The sequence below is a fragment of the Elaeis guineensis genome, chromosome 8, assembly GCF_000442705.2.
Source record: "Elaeis guineensis isolate ETL-2024a chromosome 8, EG11, whole genome shotgun sequence".
Classification (NCBI taxonomy): domain Eukaryota; kingdom Viridiplantae; phylum Streptophyta; class Magnoliopsida; order Arecales; family Arecaceae; genus Elaeis; species Elaeis guineensis.
In genome coordinates this window covers 85,169,417-85,186,974 of record NC_026000.2, presented here as the reverse complement: position 1 = coordinate 85,186,974, position 17,558 = coordinate 85,169,417, and positions in this window count along the sequence as shown.

The window sequence follows — 17,558 nt, the reverse complement described above, 5'->3', positions numbered from 1 at the left end:
CAATCTATAAAGCCACACAAAAGAAAAGAGACAAACTATCTCTATAACTTAAAAAATCTTGACTATAAATTTGGATCCCAAAAGAGTAAATTATATAAAAAGAAAATTATAAAATCTAAAAGAAAGTTTGATAAAAGAATTAGAAAGATTCCTAAGAAACTGAATGAAAAATAGATCTGTGATGCTCTATTTAAACTAAAAGATGGATATCACTTTAAACATGAAGCTTTGATGGATTCGGGAGCTGAGGTAAATTGTATCAGATAAGACCTAATTCCTTCAAGATATTTTAAAAAATTTAATCAAAATCTCCAAACTACTGAAGAAAAAATTTTGAAAGTAAACCATAAGATCTCTAAAGTCCAAATATGCATAGGAAAACTTTGTATTGAAATATCATTTTTTATTATTTAAAACTTTAAATAAGGAGTTATATTGGGGAACCCCTTCTTAGCCTATCTTAAGCCTTTTACTATTACAGAAAAAGAAATCATTACACAAGGCAACCAGAGAATATTATTTAAGACTTGCTATAATTCTGAAAAGCTTCCAAAATATGTACAAAAAATTATCCAGCAAAAACAATACAAAATCAAAACTCAAATATCACAGAAGAATAAGAAGAAAGTTAAGATTAATTTATAATCATAAATCTTTATATAAAATATTGCAATGGATAAAATATGACACTCTGATTCCAAGAAATATATTGAAGAAAGTTCATGGAGCCAATAATTACTTTAAATTTGACATAATATTATTAATTAACCAGATACAAATCCTTCTTCCTTTGGCTCATTTCATAATTATATACATCAATGATGAGCAACAATGAAATCATCTGCAAGTATTTTTTAGAATTATAATAAGAAATGGATTAGTACTATCAAAAAAGGTAATAGAATCTTTTCAAATTAAAATCCAACTAGATCATAACATCATACTCCCACTAGACCAAGTTTTAGAATTAGCTGATAAACTTTTAAATGAAAAACAATTAAAACTCTTTTGGGAATCCTTTAATTTTGTCGCTGGTTTCTATATGGCACTTACTAAAACTCATCATCCTTACTTAACCATTATGTTTAAGAATAAGAAGTCTTTTCTGAATGATTACATAATCTTAAAACCAAAGCACTTTAACAAATTAACAAAAAGATGCTGGAATCAAAACAGACTGATACATGAATCCTCAAATCAACTAAAAAACTCGTATCCATATTTCTTTGACAAAAATATAAAATTTAGAGCAAGGAACAAAAATATCCCTCCTGCCTTGTTCCACAACTTTCTTTAGAAAAATATTTACTATTTAATGAAATATGGCAAACTCATATATTCAATCAGAAGGAAGACTTTAAAAAGGCTATAAGGTCCCTAATTAATCATCTATTATCTACAAGAAAAAATCTTCTTAGTTGCAACTGAATATTATGAACTGATTCTGTCGTACTTTTACAGGGAAGCATATTTTGAAATCCCATCTTCAAAAGATCAATTTTCTAAAGAGAAGGATCAGACAAGTCAATCTTGGAACTATAGAACACCCAATACTTCTACTACCTCTATCAAAGAGCCATACTGTCCAAATCCCTATATGTTCAAATTAGAAGAGAACCTTTTTTCTTTGGAAGTACATGATTTAAACCTTAATATCCTTGACCTGATAAAAAACTCTTTCAAAAGAAAACTTTCATATTCCTAAGACAGGAGAAAAAGATCAAGTTTATCATGAAGAAATTCTGACTCAAACCAAAAGCATATATGTTCATCACAACAATCAACAAAATGGTGAGACTGCTTACTCTAAACTTCTCATACTAAAAATCTTCTCTTTGAAATATTGGGATCCAGAGGAGAACTCCAATTCTACTAAGACCTTGAGAATAAGAAACTATGGAGATAAAGAATTCAGCTATTGGGATTATCAGAAAGCTTGGATCAATTTTCTTTATATTCAAAATCTAGAATACAGGCATCCATGTTTCATAAAATTTAAATACCAAAAAATTTTGTCTATCTAGTTCTACTATCATTGGTGGATCAAATTTGGAATAATCTCAGACATACTTTCTGAAGATATGAAATTTGAAGTTCTCAAAAGATATCACAGCATCGATGATATCAATCTGATGAGATTCTACTCCGAGACAGATCATCCTTGGATATTAAAGTAGAAGTTCCACATAAAAATTGATCAATTTTCAATATTTTTGAACAAAAAAATATATATCAAAAGATGGATTTTATTTAATAAAGACCTAATAATCCAAGGATTTACATTAGAACGAACTTTAATTGGAACTTCAATTTTTATTTAATTCAACTATTAATAGACTCACCTAGACTACATACAGAAACTGCTGAAGAAGCTTTTGAAAGAGCTCTATCTCTCTATAAGAAGATCTATGAAAAATATTTTTAAAAAAATTATGAACTACAAAAATCAGAAGCTTCTACTTCTAGAGCATCATTCTAAAATCAAAATATAAAAGAAGAAATGGAAGAAGTATATATGATCGATGATGACTTTGCCACCTATCATCCGAAAACAAGAACTAGAATGTTCTTTTGAAAAAAAAAAGAGAAAATTATTTTTCTACTAACCCTTCTATCAATTTCTTGGTAGAAAATTTTCTTTTTGCAGGTACAATCCAGTGGCTCTTCTATTAGCCATTTCTACAACTAGATAATTACTACTATTTTCTAGAGACAACCACCACTACTATTCTCGAAGTCGGTTTAATTCTCAGAGATGATTCATCTTCAAAATTCAGTCAACACTAGAATCCAAAAATGACAAGCAAGCTACAGAAAAATTTTTGATAATATTACTATTCATTTACAGGAAGATTCCTAACACTGTATACAGATGACAAGATGCTACAAAAAATCAGACTTAAAATCAATTAAGTTCTAACTTCGGTTCTAACTTCTAGAAGCCTCCAAATTTCAAACCAATTGAAGTCCGTCAGACTCCAAACTGATTGAAGTCTGCATAGTTCTTTCCCTCGTGTATAAATAAAAGAGAAGGCATCCGCTTTAGGGGAGGCCGAGCATGGAGAGGCAAGGCTGAGAGGGGTTCGATGCTAATGACAGAGCCTTTTTTCTCTATCTCCATCTTCCTTTTCCTCTGCTTCTCTTCCATCTAAACCTCCTCTAATCCACTTCTTCCTTCTTCATCACTCCATCTTCTCCACGAAGTCTCCATTTTCTTCATCCAAACTCTCTTACTTTTCCTTAAACTTCTTCATTTGTTCCTTTCATCAGGGACAGGTAGAGTCCTCCTTTTCTTCCACCAAACACCACTTCCTTCATCTTCCCTTAAAAAACTCTTCCAAAGAAGCATCTTCTCCATTTCTTCCTTTGTTTATTCTCCTTTTGTTCTCTACCATCAGTACACCACTTCGTTTCATCATTCCTTCATTAAAAAATCATTTCATTTCATCCACTACACCACTTCCCATTCAAACATCCTCCATGTTTTTATTTAAATATTCATCCCATTCTCTTCCTCCACAGTACTCCACAGAAACCTTAGTTCTCTGTCACTTAGCTCTGTTAACTCATATGACTTTTTATAAATAAGTGTGCTTATGGTGTATTTACTTATGTATTAGCATATATTAGCACTTGTAGTTTGTATTTAAGTTTACTTAAGCTTAATTAGTGTACATAAAGTTTATACGGTATGTATTTCAATTTTATCAGACTCTATGTAAGTGTACGTTTATAAATAAAGCTCATTTTTCTATTGTTAATTAGGTTTTAAGCTTTCTTTACGCTTAAGCTTGTTTATATTACTGTTCATTACTGTACCTATACTGTAGCTAATTACTGTAGTATATGCACTGTATAGTACTGTAGCAGAAATACTATGCAGTACTGTTGCACACTGTAGCATGTCACTGTAGCACAACGATAAACAATCGAAATGTTACCGAGGCTATGAAGTAAACAACGGATCAGTCTTTAAGGATAAACAACCCTAAGGTTGGTAGAGATTATGAAGTAAACAACAGATCAATTAGGGTAAACAACTCAAATATCATTTGTAACATGTTATAAGATTATATTAAAATCATAGTGCAATCTTTTGTGCAATTACGAAGTAAACAATGGAGTGATTATATGCTATTTAATTAGTTAAAGTACTTTTACTTTAAGCTTTTATTTCTTTATTTCATTGTTTAGGTACTGTACTTTATTTTATTTTATTAATTTTGTCCTTTCTTTTTGGACAGACTCACACAAACCTATAAGTACTTAGAACAAGCTAATGATAATCTGAAGATAAACTAAGTACATAAGATAAAAATCTAAACTAAGGCACAAGCTAATGGAAGGCTATGAAGAACTAGCATAAACTAAGGGAAGACGATCAGTGCTAGCTAAGCTAATTTTAGACTGGAACATAAACTAACAGGTAGCTAGGACAAGCTAGATTTTAATTGGTTTGGAATCCGGAAGCCTCTAGAAGTCAGACTGAAAGTCGAAACTTAATTGATTTTAAGTCTGATTTTCTGCAGCATACAGTGTCAGAAATCTTTCTGTAGATAAATAGTGACAATGTCAGGAATCTTTCTGTAGCTTTTTTGTCATCTTTGGATCCTAGTGTAGATCGACTTTTGAGGTTGAATATTTTTTGAGAATTAAACTAGCTTCAATATAATAGTAGTGGTTGATCTGGTTATAGAAGTAGCTAGAAGAGCCACTGGATTGTACCTATAAAAAAAAATTCTCTATCAAGAGATTGATAAAAGGATTAGTAGAAAATATTTTTCTCTCTTTTTTTTTATTCTTCGATGTCGAAGAGTAAGGCAAGATTGAAGGAGTCGTCAAATCCTGGAGTGGTTTTATCTTCTTCTTCATCTTGATGAGAGAGAATCATTCTACTCTAAGGATACTCTAATTCATTCTTTATTTTTTCAAGATAATTTTCTAGATTCAGCAGAATATCCTAATTTCTTTTTTTCTCTGGTACTACTATGGGTAGATCTATGGTAACCCATATCCTTCCATTTGTCCAGTATTTTTCTGCCCAAAAATTCTTGCTATTAGTTGTCCAATATACTTCTTTGTAATTAGAGAGTCTATAATCCTTCATATCAGTATTTTCTATAAATTCTTTCACTTATATTTTGTTGATGAACTTGTATTGGTTGCATCTGGGGACATATTCAACTAGTCCTAGAATTCAAAAAACTGTCATCAATAGGATAGCTGAATCATGGAAAGATTGTAGAAGCTCTAAAGCTGAACCTTCTCAGGTTCAAAATAAGAGGAGTAAGAGTCTTAATAAAGTTTCTACCAATGATCTTGATCAAATTTCTAAAGTAAAAACTTGTCCTGATAAAATTACTGAATATTTAGACCAGGTTGAGAAATGACAAAACTGTACGAATCTTCATCTCAACCTTAAAGAAACTCAGACTGATAGCCTTTTAGAGGATAATAAGGAATCTAAAGTTGATCGAGATAATTCTAATAATTTATTAGTAAAGATTGGTGATTTCTCTATAAAGATCGATATTCTACCTAATCTCTTGAAAGTTGAAACTGAAAATGATTCATCTGAAGAATTTGATAAAATTTTGATTGAAGAAAATTTTTTTGATGAAATCATTGAAACTGCTTATAATCTCGATACTGATACTGAAGTCAATCTAAATTCTATATCTTTACTTGAATCCTCTGAGTCAAGTCTAGGCATCGATCAGTTGAAGGTATCTATTGAAGAACACGATCAATCATTAAAGAAAATTTTGAGGAAGATTATCTAGATCTAACTGAGGTTCGTCCAATATTTGACTATTATGAAGAACAATCTGAAAAGAAATTCTCAAAAGAATTAGATAAAATTATACTGAATCAATTTGATAGAATTTCTTCTTATGAAACTCTTGAAGAAAATACTTCTACATACGATTGGTTTGATCTAAAAATCAGGCCAGACTCTTTATCTGAATTCAAATCTTTGAACCAGCCTATCTTAAACCTATCTCCCTCATCTAGTAGATTTAGTTTAATCTCTTTGTCTGAAGAAATTTATGAAACTTCATGCTTCTTTGAGGATAAAGGAACTTTTAATCCCTTAGTCTTAGGAACTAGTAGTCCCTTAGGAGCTAGTAATTTTTTAAAAACTAGTAATCTCTTAATTTCAAAAAACTCTGAGGATAAGAGAATAGTTGATAGAAAGAATATAGTTAGTAAATTATTTATTTCAGAAAGTATCAAAGATAAATCAATTTCTAACTATAATCTAGCAATTCAAGTCCCTAGGATAATAAATTATTATCCTAGAACAACCTTTGTGGATTCACAGTTGACAAAAATTTTTGACAACTTATCCACCATCCATCCCAAGAGAAGATCTCTTGGTTGGAACCCTGATGGACTTACAAAATTTTAAATGGTTAATAGTTGTCATCAATTGACAATGATACATTTGAAAGTTCGTAAGATCCATGATTATTCATAAATTCTAATTGCTAAGATAATGATAAATTACTTGCTGAGGTAATTGAAAGGTTGGTGAAAAATCTCTTCCACTAGCTCAAAAATTATGAATATTGTTTAGAAGAATTCTAAAGGCAACAATCCTTTAGATTATCCTCTAAATACTATAGATAAGTTATATATAGATAATAAATTAAGTAACCTTAGGAATAGCTGTTTAGACAAGTTTAGATGGTATAGAGATACTTACTCTGCTATATTAGAATCTTCTTTAGGTTTAAAAAGATTTTTTTAAAAATTATTATCTCTAAAAATTAATTTAGGAATAACTTCTTTACTCCTAAAAAAAGATAGAACTAGATTAGAATACATAGGTAATAAAAGTAAGTCAAATAGGATAATTTCTTTTGGTAGATCTAAATTGAATAGCATGTCAAGGATCAGAGATCGATTTATAAAGATATCTAATAAAGAAAAGATAAATGATCTCTATAATTTAGAAGACTTCTGTTCTCAATTTGGATCGTATATAAAGAAACACAAAAAATCCAAAAGAAAATTTGATAAGAGAGCTCGAAAGATTCTTAAAAAGAAGAAAATAAAATCTTTCGAGACTATACTAAATCTAATAAATAAGTACCACTAGATTACTAACAAATAATATCTAATAAGTTTTAAAATAATATTATAAATATGTAAGAAAATATCTAACCCTTAATAATATAGATAGAAAAGAAATCCAATAATGGTTGATTTAATCACTTCTCTAAAAACTTTAGAAGATCAATAAAATTAGACCGAGAGATTTTATCTATAACCTTAAAATCTTAAATTTTTTTTAAAACAAGATAAAGTCTCTACCTAAGTCATATTTGAAAATAACTATTTTCTATACAAAATAAACTTGAATTGGTAAAAAAAAAAGGATCTTATAAGACCAATAGAAAATCATATAAGACATTAAGACATAATTCGTTTTATAAAATCTTATCTTTTGAGCTAAAGAATCCAATGAACTAACTACTAACTGACTGCAGTAAATAAACTAAACTAAGTAAGCACAGAGCTAACCAAAAATGAAAAAGACTACTAACAGAAAGAAATAAAACTTAACCAAGAAAAATACAGTAAACAAAGTAAAATGTATAGAACTAAATTTAACTAAGAGCAGATAAATTTAAATAAAATAAAGCTACTTAATATAATATAAAAGAAAGGACAAAACTAACAAAATAAAATAAAGTACAGTACTTAAACAACGAAACAAAGAAATAAATGCTTAAAGTAAAAGTACAAGATTCTGATTCTAGATCTAGGTTGTTAATCAAATCTTTTAACTTTTCTTTCATATCTTTCAAAGTTTTTTCTCAGATATTTCTCTAATTTTTGCTCTAATATTTTTATAGCATCAATTTGCTAGGTGTCCTTCTTGATTACATTTATAACAGATCAAAGGTTTTCTCTTTAGATATTCAGTCGGTATCATCTCTTGCTATACTTCTTAAATCTGAAATGGGTGAGAAACCTCACTGTATTAGAACCATGTCAATAAAAAATAAATCTTCTGTATGTTTTGAGGAGTTAGAGGATAGTATTGGTAATTGAAAAATGCCTAAGGTAAATTTTAGTGAAATATATAATAAGACATATTTTGTCTCTAAAAATAAATATTTTGTTAAAACTATAGAAAAAACTTTCTCTATTAGCTCCAACAAAGAAACAGTGCGTCTTTTAGAAAGAGAAGACCTAGACCTAATACCTTCTGGATATAAATATTTGCATATAGGATTTATCCAGGTCTCTATCAAGCCATTAACTCGAATGGGTCTTAATACTTTAGCATTAGGCTATTTAAGAGACTGTCGAAATCTAGATTTTAAAGATTCTCTATTAAGACTCATAGAAGTTAATTTGAGTAATGGATCAGTATTCTTTAATGTTAGCCCAAACTTGTCTGTTTCATTAACAGATCCAAATATCCTTGATTGTCTCACTCTTAATCTGATTACTTCAGGGATGAGATGAAAACCAGGAACAGAGAATCTATCTGTTACTTATAGAATCTACTATAAAGCTATGACTACTATTAGTCCTGGGGTAAAACTAGTAACTTCAAAGGGATTAACTACTTTGTTTATGGCCAATCCAAAAAATAATTATATAACCCCTAAAAGATTAAAATGGGATGAAATAAATATGTCAGAAAAATGGACTCTAGATCAAGTTATAGAACCCAAGGAAGTTCAAAACTTTGAAGCTAATAGAATCATAGAAACTCCTGATGGGAATGTAGAAGTATATTTCTCTACTAGTAGAAGAATTACAATAGATAAGGGAATTTCTACATCTGATATATCTACTTCTGAAAAGAAAAAAGCTCAATCAAGATCTTCAGATATTGCATATGCTATGTATGAGCTGATAAGATCTAAACCTGAAATCAATATAATTGACTTTGATGAATTCTAGATAAATAAAAAACTATTAAAGAAAGAATTTGATTTTGAAGAAAATAGAGATAAAAAATAATAGTTTTTTGATACTTTTAATAAGAAGGAGCGAAACATTATTAAAGACATCTGGTTTAAACAAATGAAAACTGAAGAAAGACATATCTTCTTCTTTGATTGGTTTAATAACTACTTTGAGGATATCAAATCTAGTCTTTAAGTTGCTATGGTCAAAACTATTTCTAGATCATGAAAAACTGAAAGAGGTCCTTATATAGATTTAATACATCCTCTTTTTGAATCTATACTAGTTGATGGAAGAATTCGTACTAGTCTTGTAAAATTATTTGTTATTGGTCTTAAAGAAACTCCTAAGGTAGAATATCTTGGGTAGATTATTGAATAACAAAATTTTATCAATCTTGCCCTCAGTACTATAGGAAGACAAACTGAAAGGATTGAAAATATCCTTTTAGAAAGAAGAGAAGAAGTAGGAACAATCATTAGAAGATTTTCTAAAAATTCAAAGATAAAAAAGATTCAAATATCATTCAACAATGAAGAAAAAGCTTCTTCTTTAAGAAATGCTCTACCTATGTTTAATGTTCATGAGTTAGACTCTTCTAAGATTAAATGAGGACCAATCTTTTCTGATAAATTTATTAGTCAAATTAGTGCTAAGATGACTAGCCTCAATCTTAAAGACATGATAAATTATCTATCTACGGAATCTTCTAGGAATTATGTAGAGTACACTAATCAAGCTTAAGCAAACTTAAATACAAATCACAAGTGCTAATAGATGCTAATACACAAGTAAACACACCATAAGCACACTTATTTACAAAAACTCACATGAGTTAATGAAGCTAAGATAGAGTTTGTGGGACTTCTGTGGAGAAAAAAATGGGATGAATATTTTAATGGTGGAATAGAAAGGAAGATGGGTGCAAGGGAATATTATAATGGAAAGAGATAGAGATGAGACATTGGTGGTGGATTTTCTAATGAGGAATGATGGTGGAAGCTTGGTTTTGGTGGAAGAAAACAAGCAAAGATGACAGAAGGAAGAATATTATAATGGTAAGTGGAAGGGAAGATGAAGGAGGTGATGTTCTAATTGAATTAGGATTTATTGAAATCTTATTGGGTTTAAGAGAACCACGCTAGCACATGGTTAAATCAAATTCTTCTCTGGATTTCGATTCCTTATTAGAAAGGATTGGATCAAGTCTATAGCCTTGAACCTAATCTAAATTCATTTTGATTTGAATTTAGCTGGACACTTATTTGTGGGTCTAAAAAGATTGGAAAACAAATCTTCTTATCTTCTCCCTTGATTTTTTTTTTGTGGTGAGGATTAATTGGAAAGAAAGAGGAGGTGCATGCCTCCCTTTCTAGAAAGACCAAGGGTGCATATTCTTGGAGTAGGAAAATGAAGGAAAGAGGGGCCCACCCCTCTTTTGTTTGGGCATGGAAGGGGAGAGAGAGAGGGGCCACGCCCCCTCTCTTGTACACTTACAACCCTAAGGGGGTGCCAAGAGTTGGCACTCCAACTACCTGCCTTAAACATCATGTGGTGCCTTCTCATCTTGCCTTATAAGATGAGGGTGCCACATCTACTTGACTTTTGAGGCAAGGCCTTTCCAATTGGATCTAATTTTCTTAGGAAGAAAATTAGATTAAAAGACAAATGACCTTATAGGATAAGGACTAACCTTTTTAGCCTGATTGGATAATGATTTGGAATCAAGAAAAAGCCTATTTAAGAAGATAGTCTCCTAGGGTTTTAAACAATTAAATTTTTGTGATTTTAGATCTCTCTCTTCTTCTCCACGCCATCTCCCCTTCTTTCTCTCTTTCCAATGCTCAAGTGTTGGGCTTCCCATCTTCTCACATGCCTAAAGGTGAGGGTGATTGCTTCTACATCAAGAATGAAGAAAAAGACTACTGTTCAAGTGTTGAGTTTATGGTCAAAGATCAAAGATTGGTCAAAGGTTCAAAAGGCTGAGATTCTACTTGGAGAAAAAAGATCTACAATGAGAAGAAAGGTTCAAGCTTGATCTCGATGGATACCTGTAGAGTATGAACATGTATGCGGCTCAAGAAGCTTCAGATCCAAGATCATCAGTTGTGGTGTATTTCAACCTGTGCAAGGTATTAAGATCCGATCTCAATTTTAATTTTAATTTTAGATTATATGTATGTCTTAGATCTAGGGCTTGGGTAGATATAAATTAGATCTATAGTATGTGGGATTAAAAGGTTTAACCTAGATCTGTTTTCACTACTGTTTCAAAATATTTTTAAATCTATGGATGCAACCCTACCCATTTTCTAATAGTAAGAGTGCTATAGGTCAAAAGAGATCCAGAGATCAAATTAATCAAAAATACTTGCGGTATCATAGCCTATGCCATATTGGAGAGGATGGGATAAACAAATTGAAAAAGGATGGGATCCTTGGCTCTCTTGATTCAGAGTCGTACGTAGCTTATGAATCTTGCCTTTCAAGAAAAATAGCCAAGTTATCCTTTATAGGACATGGGGAAAGGGCCATTGAGTTACTTATCCTGGTACACACTGATGTGTATGGGCCATTTGATGTACAGACTAGTGATGGTTATAGCTATTTTATCATCTTTACCGATGATTACGGGTATATATATCTAGTGAAATATAAGTCTGAAGCCTTTGAAAAATTCAAAAAATTTAGAAATGAAGTAGAAAAATAAATAGATAAATCTATTAAGTTTCTTCGATTTGATCAAAGAGATGAATATCTTAATAAAAAAATATTAAAATATCTTAAGAACAATGGTATAGTCTCTCAATAGACTCCTCTTGGAACACCTCAGCTCAATGGGATATCTAAAAGGAGGACTATATCTTATTAGATATGGTCAGGTCCATGACGAGCTTCACTGATTTATCCTTATATCTTTGAGGATATGTCTTATTAACTGTAATTCATCTATTAAATAGAGTTCTATCAAAATCTGTTCCTACCACACCATATAAGATATGGCATGGTAAGAAATCGAGTCTAGGCTATCTTAATACTTGGGGATATCTGACCTATGTCAAAAGATAGATAACTGATAAATTAGAGGATATATTTGTAATAGCTCATTTTATTGGGTATCCAAAAAAATCAATGGGATACTACTTCTACTTTTCATAAGATCACAATGTGATTTATGAGTTAGAATGCCATATTCTTAAAAAAATAGTTTATCCAAGATAGTGGCAATGGAAAGTTAGTGGAGCTTGAAGAGAAGATTTTTGATGAGCAAAGAGCTATAGATCCTCAGGAATCCATTATTCATGAGCCAATAGTTGATGTTCCTCCACCATCTCATAGATCTAATAAGGTCTCCATTCTCCTAAAAGATACATGGGTATGTTTATGGAGAAAGTAGAAGAAATATTCCTTATGAGAGATAAACGTCATAGTGATGATCTTAATACCTTTGATGAGGTGATGTCTAACATCAATTCTGAGAAATGGTTAGCTACAATGTAGTCAGAAATTGACTCGATGCACTTGAACCATGTATGGACCTTAATGGATCCATCCAAAGGTATAGGATCCATTGGGTGTAAATAGATGTACAAAGAAAAAATAGATACAGATGGTAAGATAGAGACCTATAAAGCTAAGCTTGTGGTAAAAGGTTATAGTCAGTACGAAGGCATGACTATCAAAAAATCTTCTTATCCGTAGCCATACTGAAATCTATCCGCACTCTGTTTGCTATTACAGTTTATTATGATTATAAAATTTGACAAATAGATATGAAAACTACTTTTCTAAATGGATATCTTAAAGAAGATATCTACATGGAGTAGTCTTTAGATTTCACATCAGGTGATGGTGATCATCGAGTCTAAAAGCTGCAAAGATCTATATACGAATTAAAGGAAGCTTCTCAAAGTTGGAACCTTCATTTTGATGAAGTGATCAAACATTTGATTTCATCAAAAAATGAACAGAAACCTTGTGTATACAAGAGAGTTCGTGGGAGTGCAATAACATTCCTCATATTATAAATGGATGATATTCTCCTTATTAGAAATGACATTCACATACTAACCTTGATCAAAAGATGGTTATCCAAAGAATTCTCCATGAAAGACCTCGGAGAAGTATCTTATATTCTTGAAATAAAGGTCTATAGGATAGATCTAAAAGGATATTAGGTCAGTCATAAAAACTGTACATAGAGAAAGTGCTGAAGAGGTTCAGCATGAAAAATTTTAAAAGAAGATTTTTACCTCTTAGGAATGGTATTCATCTTTCTAAGACGATGTGTCGGACCACATCTGAGGAAGTTCAGTGCATGAGTAGGATTCTTTATGCCTCGACCATAAGAAATCTCATATATACCATGCTATATACTCGATCTGATATTATCCTTACTGTGAGTGCCACAAGCAGGTATCAGTCGAATCTAAGCGAGGAGCATTGGATAGCTGTGAAGAATATCCTTAAGTACTTGAGAAGAACTAAGGATTTATTCTTGATCTTTGAAGGAGATTCTAAGTTATGAGTCAAAAGGTATACAGATTCAGATTTCATGTCTGATCCTGATGATATAAAGTCTACATCAGGATATGTAACCATATGTAATGATGGCATAGTTAGCTAGAAAAATTTCAAACAACCCATCATCGCAGATTCGATCACAGAAGTTGAGTATGTCGCTGCTTCGGATAATACAAAGGAAGCTTCTGGTTTAAGAAGTTTATCACGGAGCTTAGGATAATGACATCAGATGCCATATCACTATATTGCGATAATAATAGAGCCATAGCACTTGCTAAGGAGCCCAGATCTCATCAGAAATCAAAGTACATCAAGCAACGGTTTCATATCATATGCGACTATCTCAAAAAAAAATATGTCAAGGTATGAAGAGTAGTCTCAGTGGACAATATGGTAGACTTACTGACAAAGCAATTGAGCCAACCAAAGATGAAAGTCTATCTTGAGAAGATGGGACTTAAATTAATGGTTAATTAACTTTAGTCCAAGTGCAAGATTGTTGGATATATGTCCTAGAAACCAATATAGTTGACACATTATAATAATTTTAGAGAATAATTTTGTACTTAAAATATTGATTTGATTAATAAAAAGATAAGTTTTATTTGTATTCAAGTGTGATGTATTCTTAAATCATCTATGGAATTAATACTTTCGATATATATTCTAAAGATACTGAGAATTAGAGGCATGTATATAATTCTTAAATTGCTTTCGATCATAATATTATCATGAGGACGGTAATCGATCTGGATGGACAGACATACAAATCACTTCCTTCAGGATAGATAAATTCTGTTCTACAGTGTAGAGACATTGAGCGACAAGTATCGATAGTTGTTAAAGAACAATCAATACTGAACGTGACCATCGAGAGATCACTTAGATTTCTACTCAATCATCAGTGATCATCTCGATACTATAGTTGTATGAATGGTCCTTTAACCTACAATGGCATAGTTGCTCACAGCGAGGCTGCTAGAGTTTGACTGACACATAAATATGATCTCATTGAGTCCCTATAGTAGATGTGGGTGACAGTTGATCCACTGTAGGAGTAGGATGCACATCTAGATGAAATCTATCGATCTTGATAGAAAGGAGTAGTTCTATGAGATTTAAGAGGCTAAGTCCATAAGTCTGTGCCACAGTAGTATGATTAATAGAAAAAAGTTTCCATCAGGATTATAATTAGACTTGAGCTAATCAAATCTATCTTATGACTGATGATAAGATTTGATGATTTATCTATGATCACTATCTAGTCGGGACTCACGATAGAGAGACTGAATCATATATGAACTATATGCTGAGGTTCTTTTTTGGTTCTGATGGATTGCCACTACATACTATTAGATATCACTAGTAGATTGTGAGAGCTCACTAGGGTTATTTAGCATCGATAATTCTTGTTGAGTGAGAGTAGAATCATTCCGATCCATTGAAAAGAGTTTCAATGATACTATAATAGAAATTATTGTATATCTTACTATTAGACAAAATTGAATCTATGGGATTATACAATAAATAGATTAGGTATGAAATAAGCAATTGAACTTATAAAGTCTCAATTAGATTTAGAGAAATCTTATTGGATTTAAGATAACCTTGCTAGTAAAAGATTGAACCTAATTTCCTCTTTATACTTAAATTACATATTTGATAAGAGTAATTCAAATTAATTATCTGTTAATAATCTAAACGAATTAGATTCATTGGGCTCCAATTCTTGGGTGCCTCGAGTTTTGGATCATATGGATTAAGGATTCAAATACTTGATTAATTTCTTGATTATTTTTAGTGGGGTGTCTGATAAGTGGATATTTTTATATTTATTTTAGATATTTTTGATAATTTATGGTGCTAACATCTTCTTAGAAAATCTAATTTCATAAATAAATTAGATTTTCTTATAAAAATAAATAATTTAAAAAAATATAAAATTAGAATATATTTATGAAAAATATATGTTGATTTAATTGATCAATTTAAAATTAAAATAATAAAAAAATTAAAAAAATTTAATACATTTTTTTCTATTTTTCAGACAAAAATTTGAGATAAAATCGAGTAAAAATATCTTAAAAAATAAATTTTATTACCTTTAGTGCATGGTGGACCGGCCGCTAGATCCATAGAAGTGATGGCACGGTCCACAGAATAGTTTGTGATGTTTTGGTGCAGTTTACGGGTGAGTAAGAGAAAATTTATGCCATCTGACGGTTGATATCAATTCTGAGGGAGATCAGACGGTCCACATTGGTTGCTGGTTGGAAGAAGGATTTATGGATGTGATCCGATGGCTGAAAATCGATTCATTGCTCGATCCAATGGTTGATGTCATTTTTGACTTTAAATAGGAAATACAGGACACTAATCGACAGCCCAGATTCCAGTCGAGGTCTGATCCGACGGTTGGTATTCATCCCGACTGTGTTAAGGAGATAAACTGCATGATCCGATGACCAAAAATAAATCAAGCATGTGATCGGATGGCTGAGAATATCTTCGATTGTAAGAAGGACTTATACAGTATTTTTTGATCAGATCTGGGCGGTCCAAATGCAATCCGATGGCCAAAAAAATTCCTACGAGTATAATACATTTTCTAAGATTTTTAGGACTCTTTTGTGATCAAAAAAAGATGAAAAATTTATTTATAAATAGGGGGTTCGGAAATAAGTCTTGGAGAAGAAAAAATAAGTAGAAAGTCAAAAAAATAGTGAAAAAAATTAAATAGATTTAAGGATCCAAGAGGAAGAAGAAAAGAAGTTGGTTTGCTATACGGAGTATGAAAGAAGAAAAAGAAGTCATCAACCATCTTTCCAATGAGGCTGGACTAATCAACTTCAGATTCTTGTTATAGTTTTATTTTTATTTTATTTTTAAATTTTTTGTACTTAAATTTTAATTTTAGTTAATGTAAAATTTATTTTCTTACACTTTTAAATTTTTGTCTTTTATTTTATTGCAAGTAGATGCTAGGATCTAGTTAGTAGATCTTAGTACTAATTTATTTTATGCTCTTTAAATTTTTGTTATTTATTTTTATTGCAAGTAGAAGCTAGGATCTAAATAGTAGATCTTAGTATCAAATTTATTTTTCACACTTTTAATTCCTATTTTTGGACTTAAAATTGCTTTCTTCGAAACTTTATTTTCTTTTTCTAAAATTAAAAATTTTAAATCAAAATCCTACCTTCTCTATGAATTCGATCTGACTCGCTATTTTTTATATATTTTTAATTTTTATTGAAGTTAATATTAGATTGATAATCATGATGTCCTAACGACAACATCGTGATTATATCAATTTTTGACGCCAATGTCAGGGAAGGCATCAAATTTAATATTTAATTTTTTTAATTTTTTTATGGATATAGTTTATTAACTTTTCTATTTTTTTTATCTTTATACAGAAAAAAAAAATTTTGAAAAGAGAGATAGAAAGCTTCCACTTTTGCTAGGTGAGATCAATCCTAATCCTAACCCTAACTATTTTTTTTAGTATTAGTTGCTATTTTTTTCAAATTAACCTAAAATTTACCCATATAAATCTAATAAAAATTGCATGACAAGAATAGAAACTTAATTGTTAGAAGCATTCATCATCTTATATTTTCTTTTGGTGATCGCTGGAGACAAGGTAAGCTTTCAAGTTTGATTAATTTCATGCATCTAATTTAGTTGCATAGACCCCTTGTTTGAAATTGATTGTGCATATTCATCTCAAATCAATTTAAGGGAAATACCCAAAATAAGATAAGATAGAGATTTAATCACCCTTTCTTAGCCCAAAAATAACCAACCAGCAAGGTTTACCATACCGTACCGAACCGACCGATACACCCCATCTCGTACTGGACCGACGGAGAACCGACATGATTCGATCAGTAAAATCGGTACACCGGTGATACCAAAGAAAAAAGAATAGAAAGTGAGAAAGAGAGAGAGAGAGGGGAGGAGAGGGAGGAAGATGGGAGCCGTCGGAGGCCGGCAGTGGCCGGCTGCGGTCTTCGGAGGGCTTCCGAGCCCCGTATCGTCTGATAGAGCTTTCAAGAGAGCAAAAGAGAGAGAGAATGCTCAGAGGGGGGTGGAAA